Source organism: Budorcas taxicolor, chromosome 1, assembly GCF_023091745.1.
Source record: "Budorcas taxicolor isolate Tak-1 chromosome 1, Takin1.1, whole genome shotgun sequence".
Lineage (NCBI taxonomy): Eukaryota > Metazoa > Chordata > Mammalia > Artiodactyla > Bovidae > Budorcas > Budorcas taxicolor.
The window spans coordinates 65,439,231-65,453,930 of NC_068910.1; the positions used below are offsets into that span (position 1 = coordinate 65,439,231).

Sequence of the window (14,700 nt, forward strand, 5' to 3'; positions counted from 1 at the left end):
TCCCACCGGGACTCGATGCCCAGCATTCTCTACTGTTTCCATCTCTGGAATGAGGGCTAGTTCCTATGAGTTCTAGGACCCCGGGACACTAAAATGTTTAGGTCCCCTCCTCCATTTGGGAGCATTTGTACTTAGATGGCAGATTGTTCACAGTTGATATGGAGGGTAGGAAAACAGGTAGAAACAATGTCTCCCTGATAACCTGAGAGGGTCACATCCACACACAGGTACCCGGACGCAGGCACAGAAGAACACTCAGCAGACATCCTCCCTTCTGTGGGCTTGCGGGAGAAAAGAACGGCAGATATAAGAGAAGAGAAGGGAGCCACAGACTTCGTCCTCTTGGGGCAGTTCCCAATCTCTTCCTTCTCTTCCCCACAAAGTTATAGCGCTAAAAAAATGCTGCTGGAAAGACCAGGAGACTCAGCCAGGCTCTGATGACAGAAATGGCCATATTTAGGCCAGAAGTCCATTTATTCCACCTGCGGTCCAAACGGAATTGACAGGAAAGCATTGAAACTATAACCTGAACAACAGAAAGGGAGAAAGTTAATTGCTGGTTTGAGAATTGAAGAAAGGAAAAAAGATGCTTCAAGAAAATTGGGCATCTTAAGAAATTCTTCAGAGGTGGTTCTCTGGCATGAAGTTCTTAAGTCACCTGGAGACGTGGTTAATAACAAGCTGTTCCTACAAATGTAGAGTTGATAAGAGACCCCAAACTCAGTTTTAAAAGACACTCGATCAGCCTCTTCACAAAGACAAAGCCCAGATGGCCAACAAGCACATGAAAAGGTTCTTAACAGTAACAGGGCAATACAATTTATAACCGCAAATAAATTCGATGACACACCTACTAGAATGGCTAAAATGAAAAGCTCAGACAATATCAAGTGTGGACAGGAATGTGGAGCAGCGGACTCCCCATCCACTGTTGGTGAGAGTGCAAATTGGTGCAACCACTCTGGAAAACTGTTCGGCGATTATTTACCCAAAATAAACATGCATTCATGCTATGACATAGCAATTCCACTCCCAACAGAAATGAGTGTTAGGGGCACAAAAAGCACTTAAATGAATATTCCTAGCAGCTTTAGTGTCATAGCCAAAACCTGGAAACAACTCAGACACCACCAAGAGTAGAATGAATAAATAAATGGTAGTGAGAGAGTCATTTCCTAGGAAGGTTGATAAGAAGTCTAGGGGTCCCCAAGGAGAGAGGGGTCTGGAATTCTCAAGGAGGAAGAAAGGACAAACTTTCTTTTTTCCTCCACATTCCTTAGGATTATGTATCCTGCCTGAGGACAGTCTCTGGATTAAACCTTCTGGCTAATTCTGTTATCTTAAAATGTAAATTATGGGAGTAGGTCTGGTGAGATCTTTACAACCTCCAGACATTCTTTGGATTCACTGGAGAGTATATAACTCCATTGCTAACATTAGCAAGTGGGTACTCTTTCTGCTCCCTTCTGATGTCTATGTCAGAAGCTTTCTCTATCTCCTTTATACCTTAATAATAAACTTTATTACACAAAAGGACCCCATGCCCGAGGAGCGGCAGCCAAGATGAGCTACACCGCGTCCGAGGTCAGGGGCAGCAGCAGAGAATGCCAGGCTGCGACGGCACAGGAACAGCCAAGAGGAGTTACCCCGCATCTGAGGTCAGGGGCGGCAGCCAAGAGGAGCAACCCTACGTCCAAGGAGTGATGGCTGCGCGGGTGCAGGAGGGCCTAGAGGAGCTACTCCATGTTCAAGTTCAGGAGGGGTGGCGGCGAGGAGATACCTCTCGTCCAAGGTAAGGAGCAGTGGCTGCGCTTTGCTGCAATAGCCGTGAAGAGATACCCCACGTCCAAGGTAAGAGAAACCCAAGTAAGATGGTAGGTGTTGCAAGAAAGCATCAGAGAGCAGACACACTGAAACCATACTCACAGAAAACTAGTCAATTTAATCACACTAGGACCTCAGCCTTGTCTAATTCAATGAAACAAAGCCATGCCCTGTGGGGCCACCCAAGAGGAGAGGGTCATGGTGGAGAGGTCTGACAGAATGTGGTCCACTGGAGAAGGGAATGGCAAGCCACTTCAGTATTCTTGCCTTGAGAACCCCATGAACAGTATGAAAAGGCAAAATGATAGGATACCAAAAGAGGAACTCCCCAGGTCATTAGGTGCCCAATATGCTACTGGAGATATGTGGAGAAATAACTCCAGAAAGAATGAAGGGATGGAGCCAAAGCAAAAACAATACCCAGTTGTGGATGTGACTGGTGATAGAAGCAAGGTCCAATGCTGTAAAGAGCAGTATTGCATAGGAACCTGGAATGTCAGGTCCATGAATCAAGGCAAATTGGAAGTGGTCAAACAAGAGATGGCAAGAATGAACCTCGACATTCTAGGAATCAGTGAACTAAAATGGGCTGGAATGGGTGGATTTAACTCAGATGACCATTATATCTACTACTGTGGACAGGAATCCCTCAGAAGAAATGGAGTAGCCATCACGGTCAACAAAAGAGTCTGAAATGCAGTACTTGGATGCAATCTCAAAAACGACAGAATGATCTTTGTTTGTTTCCAAGGCAAACCATTCAGTATCACAGTAATCCAAGTCAATGCCCCAACCAGTAACACTGAAGAAGCTGAAGTTGAACGGTTTTATCAAGACCTACAAGACCTTTTAGAACTAACACCAAAAAAAGATGTCCTTTTCATTATAGGGGACTGGAATGCAAAAGTAGGAAGTCAAGAAACACCTGCAGTAACAGGCAAATTTGGCCTTGGAATATGGAATGAAGCGGGACAAAGGCTAATAGAGTTTTGCCAAGAGAAGGCACTGGTCATAGCAAACACCCTCTTCCAACAACACAAGAGAAGACTCTACACATGGACATCACCAGATGGTCAACACAGAAATCAGACTGATTATATTCTGTGCAGCCAAAGATGGAGAAGCTCTATACAGTCAGAGAAAACAAGACCGGGAGCTGACTGAGGCTCAGATCATGAGCTCCTTATTGCCAAATTCAGATTTAAATTGAAGAAAGTAGGGAAAACCGCTAGACCATTCAGGTATGACCTAGATCAAATCCCTTATGATTATGCAGTGGAAGTAAGGAATAGATTTAAGGGCCTAGATCTGATAGATAGAGTGCCTGATGAACTATGGACAGAGGTTCGTGACATTGTACAGGAGATAGGGATCAAGACCATCCCCATGGAAAAGAAATGCAAAAAAGCAAAATGACTGTCTGGGGAGGGCTTACAAATAGCTGTGAAAAGAAGAGAAGTGAAAAGCAAAGGAGAAAAGGAAAGATATAAGCATCTGAAAGCAGAGTTTCAAAGAATAGCAAGAAGAGATAAGAAAGCCTTCCTCAGTGATCAGTGCAAAGAAATAGAGGCAAACAACAGAATGGGAAAGACTAGAGATCTCTTTAAGAAAATTAGAGATACCAAGGGAAAATTTCATGCAAAGATGGGCTTGAAAAAGGAGTGAAATGGCATGGACCTAACAGAAGCAGAAGATATTAAGAAGAGGTGGCAAGAATACATGGAAGAACTGTACAAAAAAGATCTTCACGACCCAGATAATCATGATGGTGTGATCACTCACCTCGAGCAGACATCCTGGAATGTGAAGTCAAGGGGGCCTTAGAAACCGTCACTACGAACTAAGCTAGTGGAGGTGATGGAATTCCAGTGGAGCTCTTTCAAATCCTGAAAGATGATGCTGTGAAAGTGCTGCACTCAATATGCCAGCAAATTTGGAAAACTCAGCAGTGGCCACAGGACTGGAAAAGGGCAGTTTTCATTCCAATTCCAAAGAAAGGCAATGCCAAAGAATGCTCAAACTACTGAACAATTGCACTCATCTCACACGCTAACAAAGTAATGCTCAGGATTCTCCAAGCCAGGCTTCAACAATACGTGAACCGTGAACTTTCAGATGTGCAAGCTGGTTTTAGAAATGGCAGAGGAACCAGAGATCAAGTTGCCAACATCTGCTGGATCATAGGAAAAGCAAGAGAGTTCCAGAAAAACACCTATTTCTGCTTTATTGACTATGCCAAAGCCTTTGACTGTGTGGATCACAACAAACTGTGGAAAATTCTAAAAGAGAACCAGCTGACCTACTTTTTCAGAAACCTATATGCAGGTTAGGAAGCAACAGTTAGAACTGGACATGGAACAACAGACTGGTTCCAAATATGAAAAGGAGTACGTCAAGGCTGTATATTGTCACCCTGCTTATTTAACTAATATGCAGAGTACATCATGAGAAACGCTGGGCTGGAAGAAGCACAAGCTGGAATCAAGATTGCCGGGAGAAATATCAATCACCTCAGATATGCAGACGACACCACCCTTATGGCAGAAAGTGAAGAGGAACTAAAAAGCCTCTTGATGAAAGTGAAAGAGGAGAGTGAAAAAGTTGGCTTAAAGCTCAACATTCAGAAAACAAAGATCATGGCATCTGGTCCCATCACTTCGTGGGAAATAGATGAGGAAACAGTGGAAACAAATGTCAGACTTTATTTATTTGGGCTCCAAAATCCCTGCAGATGGTGACTGCAGCCATGAAATTAAAAGACGTTTACTCCTTGGAAGAAAAGTTATGACCAACCTAGATAGCATATTCAAAAGCAGAGACATTACTTTGCCGACTAAGGTCCGTCTAGTCAAGGTTATGGTTTTTCCTGTGGTCGTGTATGGATGTGAGAGTTGGACTGTGAAGAAGGCTGAGCACCAAATAATCGAGGCTTTTTCACTGTGGTGTTGGAGAAGACTCTTGAGAGTCCCTTGGACTGCAAGGAGATCCAACCAGTCCATTCTAAAGGAGATCAGCCCTGGGATTTCTTTGGAAGGAATGATGCTGAAGCTGAAACTCCAGTACTTTGGCCACCTCATGCAAAGAGTTGACTCATTGGAAAAGACTCTGATGCTGGGAGGGATTGGGGGCAGGAGGAGAAGGGGACGACAGAGGATGAGATGGCTGGATGGCATCACCGACTCGATGAACCGGAGTCTGAGTGAACTCCGGGAGATGACAATGGACAGGGAGGCCTGGCGTGCTGCGATTCATGGGGTCACAATGAGTCAGACACAACTGAGCGACTGAACTGACTGACTGACACAGAAGCTCTGAGCGATGAAGCCTTGTCTCTGACCCTGGACTGAATTCTCCTCAGGAGGCCAAGGATCCAGGCATCTTTGCGTGATTCAGCAACAACCTTTCAGTAGTATACTCATATATGGGCTTCCCAGATAGCACTGGGGGTAAAGAACCTGCCTGCCAATGCAGGAGATGTAAGGGATGTGGCTTCGATCCCTAGAATGGGAAGATCCCCTAAAGGGCACGGCAACCCACCCCAGTCCTCCTGCCTGGAGAATCCCATGGACAGAGGAGCCTTGCAGGCTACAGTCCATGGAGTCACAAAGGGTCAGACACGCCTGAAGCAACTTAGCATGCATACTCATATACTACCCCACACTACACCACAGACACTGCACCATACACTCATACCACAGTGGGAAAAAACAGCCATTACTACAACCGCAATGTGGATAAATCTCACACACATAATGTGGAGGGAAAGAAACCAGACTCAAGAGTCCTTTAGGAGAGTCCAATGTAGATGAAGTTCACACACAGGAAAACTGTGTGTTGGGAGTCAGAAGAACTGCCTTTGGAAGCTGGGTATTGTCTGGAAAGGGTGGAAGGAGCCCTTAGGATGGTGGAAATCTTCTATAGCTTGAGTGGGGTGGTGGCACATGGTGGGTATACTCACCTTGACAAAGTCTTAATTAAGGTTTGTTTCCTTTACTGCTTGTTTTACTCCAATTTAAAAAAAAAAGAAGCAAAAGTATTAATTTAAAAAATGCAGAGTCAGATTCAATAGGTATTGTATGGGGTCCAGAGGTCTGAATTTTTAACAAAGTTTGCCAAGGTAACATAATGCTGGCAGTCCAGGGCCTCAGCCCCACCTTGGACAAGAGGTAAGGCTGGTGCAGTGCCCTGGTTAATGCATAAGACAGAATGGCTTGAACCACACCCCAATGGATGATCAGCTGACGAGAAGGTTCTTACAAGAACTTCAAGCTGATAAATCTAGCTGCATAAGTGGAAAGATAATAGGTGAATTTAATATACATGAAGAGGCACCAACAGACTCAGATAAGTGACCTCAGAGTTCCCTAAGCCGTGAAGCTCTGGCTTCACAGACTCCAACTCCTCCAGCTCTCCCTTCCCGCTTCTAGCATTTATGGGCAGGCCCACCTGGTGTTTCCAGTAGTTGGACCATAAAGAAGGCTGAGCACTGAAGAATTGATGCTTTCGAAGTGTAGTGCTAGAGAAGATGCTTGAGAGTCCCTTGGACTGCAAGGAGATCACACCAGTCCGTCCTAAAGGAAATAGTCACTGGAAGGACTGATACTGAAGCTGAAGCTCCAATACTTTGGCCACCTGATGCAAAGAGCCAACTCATTGGAAAAGACCCTGATGCTGAGAAAGATTGAAGGCAGGAGGAGAAGGAGGTGACAGAGGATGAGATGGTTGGATGGCATCACCAACTCACTGGACATGAGTTTTGTTTTTTGAGCAAACTCTGGGAGACAGTGAAGGACAGGGAAGCCTGGTGTGCTGCAATCCTCGGAGTAGCAAAGAGTCAGACATGACTGAGCGACTGAACAGCCTGGTGTCTGTGACAGATTAGGAGTGTGACAGTTAGGACCCCTGCAGATGCCCATGTGGCTGCCTGAGGCCACACCCCGCCAGGGGGCCCCATAGCCTTTTGGCCATTTTGAAGACTGCCCAGTCTCCTCTCAGCTGTGTACAGAGCTCAGCTACATAAAACTCTGAACAGCTTGTTGCTGGAGACCCCTCCTAAATCATGGTGCTTTCTTAACTACTGCAGGTTTGGGCAGAGTCACACAAGAAAAGGGGGCAAAGGAAAAGATGAAAGTTCAGGGACACAAAGGCACGTATTTTGGCCAGTCCTGACTTGTTCCTCAGCTTCTAAACCTCTTATTTTTATAGTGGTTACACTAAGCTCAGTCAAGCCTGAGGTAAGTTTTGCAGAGTCAGGCCATTTTGTTTCTCCTTCTCTCTTGTGTCTCTAACCTCCAGAATCCTCTTATAACTCTATGCTGAACGGGGCCAAGATCCCCAAGGAAATGCACTTTGACCAAGAGCTCTGTGCCTGGGACCCACCGCTTTCTACGGCATCTGGAGAACAGCTACCCTGAACAGGTCTCTCTGCCTCGCTGCTCTGTCTCTTTCATGGTCTCAAACTCAGGCCAGTGTTTTCCCTTGAAATTGTTCTCTGTTTTTCCTGAACCCTGGAAGCTCCTTCTTAAGCAGAAACAAAAAGGGAGAGAGGAGCAACTCATCTTTTAAAACCTAAAAATGGCCTGTGCCATCCAGCCAGGTAAACACTTCACCTTCTTAACAGGTTCCTTCCCAGAACTGGAACTGGGACTTAACACAGGACCTGGAAGGTGGAATGATGGTCTGCAAGGCACAACGCCCACAGCCCAGAAGGTAGTGATGAAAGCCGCCTGTGTACCTTGCCCACCCATGTGATCATCAAACAGAATTGTTCCGACGCAGCTTGGGCGCTGATCTGAAGGCTGTCAGGCATTTTAGAAGAATCAGCCAGCTGCCACGACTGCCCATAAAAGATTTTTGCATATCCAGTGTTGCCTCACCTTAAATTGCTCTAAAAAAAAAATTTTTTTTTCTGTCTCAGTCGGTTGTAAATGAGGGGTTTACAGGAACATGGCGGGAGTGACCAGGATGCCTTGCTGCCTGATTTTATTACTTTAATGTGCTTCAATGCCAGTATGTGCCAGCAAAAATAAAGGCAAAGATACGCCATCTCTACCACCCATTACTGGGCAACACCAAGGGAGTATCGCCCTGGTCATGGTCATTATCAGACGAGATGATGGGATCAACACAGGCATTAGGGGTGAAAACCTGACACGGCTGCCATAATTAGGAGGTTTTATCATATGCAGTTTTATTTTCCGATGCTGATAATTCTCTCAGGCTAATTACACACTGGGCTAAGTTTTCTCAGCAGAGTTCTCAGCCTACAGGGAAATTTTTGTATGTATAAATTGCTGATAAAATCAAATTAGGCAGTTTGAGAGATCAGAGTGTCTTTTTGTTTCCAGTGAAGACCCAAGCACTTGGATAACCCAGATTCATAGGTCCGCCTTTTGAAATACAACATTTCTGAGTGCCTACGATGATGGTCATTCTCAAAAGAAAAGCACTGATGCCTCTGACATGTTCTGAGAAATCTCGTCTGCCCCGGAACCTGTTTGCGGCATTGGAGGACGTTAGTAATTCTGCTGAGTCCTGGCCTGGGCCCACCTCCCACCTCACAGCCCGAGCTGTTAAAGGTTCAAATGTCGCTACAAAGGTCAGTAGGTCTTCAGACCGGAACCTACTCTCACCTACTCTTTGCACACTTAACTCCATTTAGAATTTGTGGAGGAGCATTTTGTTAAATTTCCTTTCAGTGCTTTTTGCTTCCGGCCAATGACCTTTCCCAGGCTGGGCTGGAGGGACACGTAAGGAACACCAGTCACCCCCACCTGCCACTAAAGTCACTCCTACTCCCCACAGCCTGTGAGGGACTGCCCCCCACCCCTGACAAATGGGTGATGACCCTCTGGTGGCTCCAGATTACCCTTACTGGACCCTCCAGCTGAATCCCACCTTCAGGGTCTCTTTCTAGGAAATTCCATGAGGGCCTAAAAGGTAAACACATTCTGCAAAGGAAGCATCTTTCCATGTAAAGATCATGAAAAAACAATTGGAGGAGACTTCCCTGGTGGGACAATGGATGGGAATCCACCTGCCAATGCAGGGGGACATGGGTTTGATCCCTGGTCCAGTAAGATCCCACATGCTTCAGAGCAACTCAGCTCGTGTGCTACAGCTACTGAGCCCGTGTGCAGCAACTACGGAGCCCGTGCACCTAGGACTGTGCTCTACAGCAAAGAGTAGCCCCTACTCGCTGCACCTAGAGAGAGCCTGCCCACAGCAACGAAGACCTAGTGCAGCCAAAATCAATTAACTACTAAAAGAAAAAAAAAACAGTTCGACGGTGGAGGGAAGATAAAGGAAGAGGCAATAAACTGGAAGTACCCTGCCCCCTTTCTGGCGACTGGTTTTCAACCAAGAAGATGAGAGTGAGACGTGCTAGTTGCTCGATCACGTCTAACTCTCTGTGACCCCATGGACAGTAGAGCCCACCTGGTTCCCCTGTCCATGGAGTTCTCCAGACAAGAAGAGAATTTTCATCCCATGTGCAGGAAAGTGTTCTTGTCCCTGTAGAAACGCGGGAGGGATCCGGGGGGTCAAAGAGCTAATGTAATCAACTCCATCCCAGGGATCCAGAGAAAATCAGTGAGTAATGATGGACGGTGTTCCCAACATTCTGGGGGAGGTCTTGCTGTTTAGTTGCTCAGTCATGCTCAGCTCTTTGCGACCCCATGGACTATAGCCCACCAGGCTGAATAAAAGAACTGCTGATCTGAGGAGGTGAAGGTTAGAAGACAGTTTGATGTGGGAGGCCAAAGGCAACCATGAAGAACAGCGCTCACCCAAGAAGAACGATGTGGTCAAAGGGCTGGTCAGGACTCTCCTCTGTTGGCAGCTGCCCCCGTGGAAGGCTGGAGACAACACAGCCAGAGGAACAGCTGCAGCCAGCCGGATGAGAGCCGACTCTCCGCTCCAAGACCTGCCTGCACACTCCCACGAACTCCTCCAGGGTCCTCTGCAGGAAGCCTGATGGCCCCATGTGCTTTGGGGCCTGGCGATCAAACCCACCTTGCAAGGCCAATGGCAGAGATCCTGCCTCAGAGCTGGACAGGCAGCCCTCCCATGTCCATGGTTCCTGCACACACACCATCTTATGACTGACGCCAGGGGTGGCTGAGCACCCCTCCTGGAAGGTGGGAGCTATAAACTCAACCCCAGGAGGGTGGGAGGGTGAGCTTGGGGTGCTGGTAAAGAGAAACGTGGGTGCAGTTCTGCACGTGCAACCCTAGAGCCCAGCCTGAACCCACCATGTCCACCTGCCACTAGGAGCGACAGGTGGGAGATGCTCCTCCTAGGTCTTTCCTTGCTCCCAGGGAAGCAGGTGGGAGCTCCAGGATCTCCCTAACCATCCACACAGCCAGTGTCTAGAGCCAGGAACCTGTCTTCCTTCAGCCAAGGGTCCCGCAGGACATGGCGGAGTTCCAGGCCCACAGTAAACACTCCATGTGTGAAACACTAAGGGCCTGAATCCCATGGCTCCAGGCACCTGAAGCCTGGAGCACTTCACAAAGTGCCTCCCAGGCCTGCCTTCCTCTTTCTTCTCAAGGCCAGTGTCCATGAACTCTTGATATTTTTAAAAAGCTCACAAAGACAAGGTGCTGAAATGGAAGACCTTGTGTACTCCTGAATCTTCAGAGCTTCCTAAGGGACAAATTTTCTTCTCAGGAATGGAGGAAAATTCTCCCATTTTTGAGCCATACTTTTATGACAATTCTACAAAATTGCATGTAACTTTATATTTTAAAAAGATACAGTTTTGCAAATATTTGTAAGTACATATATTACAAATATTCTGCTTGCTTGATTTTGAATTATAGATGTCTAATATTTTGGTTTTGGGGGGTTATGTTTTATTATACTTTGTTAAAAAAGGAAAAATTGTACATTTTTAGAATGTTTGTATGAATAAATTTATGTACTGGAAATAAAAATTTTAAAAAGGAAAAGAAGCTCACAATGTCTCGCGATTAAGAGATCACCCAAGGAGAGCAGCATTCAACAGGAGCAGAACAGAAGAAAAGGAGAGGTGGGAGTGGGGAGGGGAGACAGAGAGGAGGGAGGGGTGGGGGAGAAAGAAGGAAAAAGACAGGGGAGGGAAGTGGGAGAGGATCAGAACACGAGGCACTCAGGTCATGGGCAGCAAAGTCTTCCCAAAGCCTCATGGACTTGAGGTTTGACTTAAAAGGCAAAATTTAAATCAATCTGAAACTTCTTGGTTTTGAATAATCTGTACGGTTGACAAAATGTATATACAATTCTTCCTGTTTGCCAGACACCTTGAAGTTTCTGTTTTGAGCAACATGAAATCTCTCAGAGGCAATGCAGTCCAGGAGGATGGGTGTGGGGCCAGGGAGGGCCAGTGTGAACTTGGGTCCCACTCCTTACTAATCGAGTGGCCTCAGGCAAACCATTTGTTCTCCCCAAGTCTCATTTTCTCCATTTAAAAGCCAAGAAGAGAATTTCTACGCCTTGGAGGATCTCTGGGTGCTACACACTGGAGTCTCCTGGGCACCTAATAAAGGCAGCTATTAAAATTATTATTACTGTCATCATTCCTCTTCTAGATCTGCAGGGCCCAGAACAATTAGGGAATTTAGGGTACTTTATAACAAGGCTCAATTAGTGTGGTTTTCATGCCAAACTGTATAGGCCTTAAAGAAGTACTGATTTTTTTTTTGCGCCCCCCAAATCCAACGCCTCCTATATCAATTCCAACTGAAAATTAACAACTGAAGTTGCTTTCTTAATTGCAAAAACAAACAGATCCTCAGCCAGGAGGTAAAACAGCAGAGCCCCGGCCTGGCATTTGCATCTGGGAGTCACCCCAGCCTCTTAGGGAAAAGTCCAGAGGAAAAGGCATGTGGAGAGCTGGGGGCACCTGACTGACAGCAGGGCTGATAAGCCCAGAGAAACTGCTTCCTTTTCAAGAAGTAATGCCGCAGGCCTCCGTCTTTTATCCACCATCATCTGGGCTTCCCTGGTGGCTCAGAGGGTAATCAATCTGCCTGCCATGCAGGAGACCTGGGTTTGATCCCTGGGTCCAGAAGATCCCCTGGAAAAGGAAATGGCAACCCACTCCAGTATTCTTGCCTGGAGAATCCCATGGACAGAGGAGCCTGGTGGGCTACAGCCCATGGGGTCGCAAAAAGTCAGATACTACTGAGCAGCTAACACTTTCATCTGAGGGAGGGTGAGTTTCATATAATGAGGGAAGAAGGCAATCCCTCCCCCATCAGGACTTGGTGTTCAACATGATGGAACTGCAGATCCATGTGGAAAAAGGCTATTTTAACCAAGCAGAGGAGAAACAAGGAAGCCCATCTCTTCCTTATCAAACTAGAATGTTTTGGAAGCAAAAAGTAAGTAAGTAAGTAAAGTCACTCAATCGTGTCCGACTCTTTGCAACCCCAGGGACTGTAGCCCGCCAGGCTCCTCTGTCCATGGGATTTTCCAGGCAAGAATACTGGAGGGGTTGCCATTTCCTCCTCCAGGGGATCTTCCCAACCCAGGGATCGAACCCAGGTCTCCAGCACTGTAGGCAGACGCTTTACCATCTGAGCCACCAGGGAAGCCCTTTGGAAGCAAATGCGCTGGCCCCAAATCAGCAATTTTGAAGGTGATCTCTAAAAAGTAACACTTCTTAAAGCCCTATTCTGACTTCAAGTCTTTCCAAACTATTTATAGACATGGGCTTCAATCCTCTCAATGGAAACAGTGACAGGTTTTATTTTCTTGGGCTCTAAAATCACTGTGGATGGTGACTGCAGCCAAGAAATTAGAAGATGCTTGCTCCTTGGAAGAAAAGCTATGACAAACCTAGACAAGCGTATTAAAAAGCAGAGATGTCACTCTGCGGGCAAAGGTCCGTCTAGTCAAAGCTATGGTTTTTCCAGAAGTCATGTACGGATGTACGTGTTAAAACATAAAGAAGGCTGAGCACCGAAAAACTGATGCTTTGAAACTGTGGTGCTAGAGAAGACTCTTGAGAGTCCCTTGGACTGCAAGATCAAATCAGTCAATGCTAAAGGTAACCTATTCATTGGAAGGACTGATGGTGAAGCTGAAGCTTCAATACTTCGGCCACCTGATACTAAGGGCCAACTCATTAGAAAAGACCTTGATGCTGGGAAAGATTGAGGGCAAGAGAAGAGAGTAACAGAAGATGAGATGCTTGGATGGCATCACCGACTCAATGGACATGAGTCTGAGCAAACTCCAAGAGATGGTGAAGGACAAGAAGCCTGGCATGCTGCAGTCCATGGGGTCACAAAGAGTCAGACACGACTGAGCAACTGAACAACAGATCCTCCCAAACTCCTGTAAGATGTCCTATTTCTACTCCCATTTCACAGATGAAGAAACCAAGGCTCAGAGGGGCTAATAAACAACCTGCCCAAAGACCCAAACACAATTAGGTGAATAAAGATCACTCACGTTCTTGTAAACTAGATCCAGTTAACGATCGCAACTCCTCTCCAAGCCCTCAAGATGGAAACCAGACCCCCCACCACCACCCTTTTCCTGAACATCACTAGACCCCAACACAGCTTTCTCCTTTGAAATCCTTTTTGCCCAGGTCTCCTAGCCTCCCACCCAGATTCCTGCAGCAGTCTCCAGATGGGTCTCTCCTTCCTGGGATTTCTAGCCCCTCTGATCCTTCCTGTATCCTGGACAAGACGAACCCAGATAAAATGCCACTGTCTGGGCTCATTCTGCCGGAATGTTGCCCAAGTGCAGACTCCAGTCATGTTGCTCTCAATAGTGTGTGACATGGGCAGAGCACCTGACCTCCCAGGGTAGCTCTTCGCTCGTTTGCAACAGCAGGTTAATTGCGCCTGCCCCTCCGTGCCGGGTGAGAATGAATGAGATGTTATACAGAACACACAGGACAGTGCCAGACATGAGGAAACAACTGATAATCTGTTACGCCTCCCCTTCTTTCCTCCTTCGCCTTCCTCCCCTTCTCTTTCCTCCTCTCCACGGTCTAACAGATGCCGGCCAGCGGAGCCAATCATTCCCCTTAAATGCTGTCCTTCAACATCCCACGTCACCTTCCTGTCCATCCCACTACCACCTCTCTCCCACTCAAGTCAGTAAGTTCTCCCAAGCTCCTGGACCCTTTCCTGTGACTCTCTGGTCAGTATTTCATTTTGCCTTTTCTGAAGTCCGCTGACCATACTATCCTCGGCTCTGCCTGGTGTTACACCAAACTGTTCCTTCATTATTTGGTTCCATTCCTTTCGGGGAAAACCATGCCAGACTCTGCGGAACCAATGATTAACGACAGTGCCTGGGACAGGTTCTTCCCACCCACCACTGACAGCATCCACTGCACACGGCCAGGCTGTGGAAGCCATTCCAGGAAAACTCACGTCGAGGAGCCAGGGATCACTGTACTCAGAAGTTCTAGGAAGCTCCTTATCACAAGGAGTTCATTGAAATACAGGGGAACCAGTCTCACCCCCGGAAAGGGTTATCAGCAAGCCCAGCCTCACCACCCCTAGTTCTCTCCCCAGGCTGTCTGTCCTGGGGCTTCTTTCTCCTCCCCCCCAAAAGGACAAGGGCTGAGTGATCTGGTTTCTTTGGGACTGTGATGATTTTAAAGTTGGAAATCCCTCATCAGCCCCCTCACCAAGTCTCAGGAGTGCTAGGATGGCTGGTCACCCCATCATCCACTCAGATGACAGCTTTATTTTTTGAGAGGGTCAAAAAAAAGCATTAGTAACAACTTCTGAGTAACCCAGAAGAAGGAAAAGGAGGAGAAGGGGATGACAGAGGATGAGATGGTTGGATGGTATCTTTGACTCGATGGACATGAGTTTGAGCAAGTTCTGGGAGTTGGTGATGGACAGGGAAGCCTAGTGTGCTGCA

General features: G+C 46.9%; 1 protein-coding gene across 1 annotated transcript in view; it reads right to left on the minus strand.

Moving 5' to 3' along the window:
• The window catches only part of CLIC6 (chloride intracellular channel 6), a 59,082-nt gene that overhangs the window by 14,794 nt on the left and 29,588 nt on the right, over positions 1-14,700 (minus strand). The window lies entirely within an intron of this gene.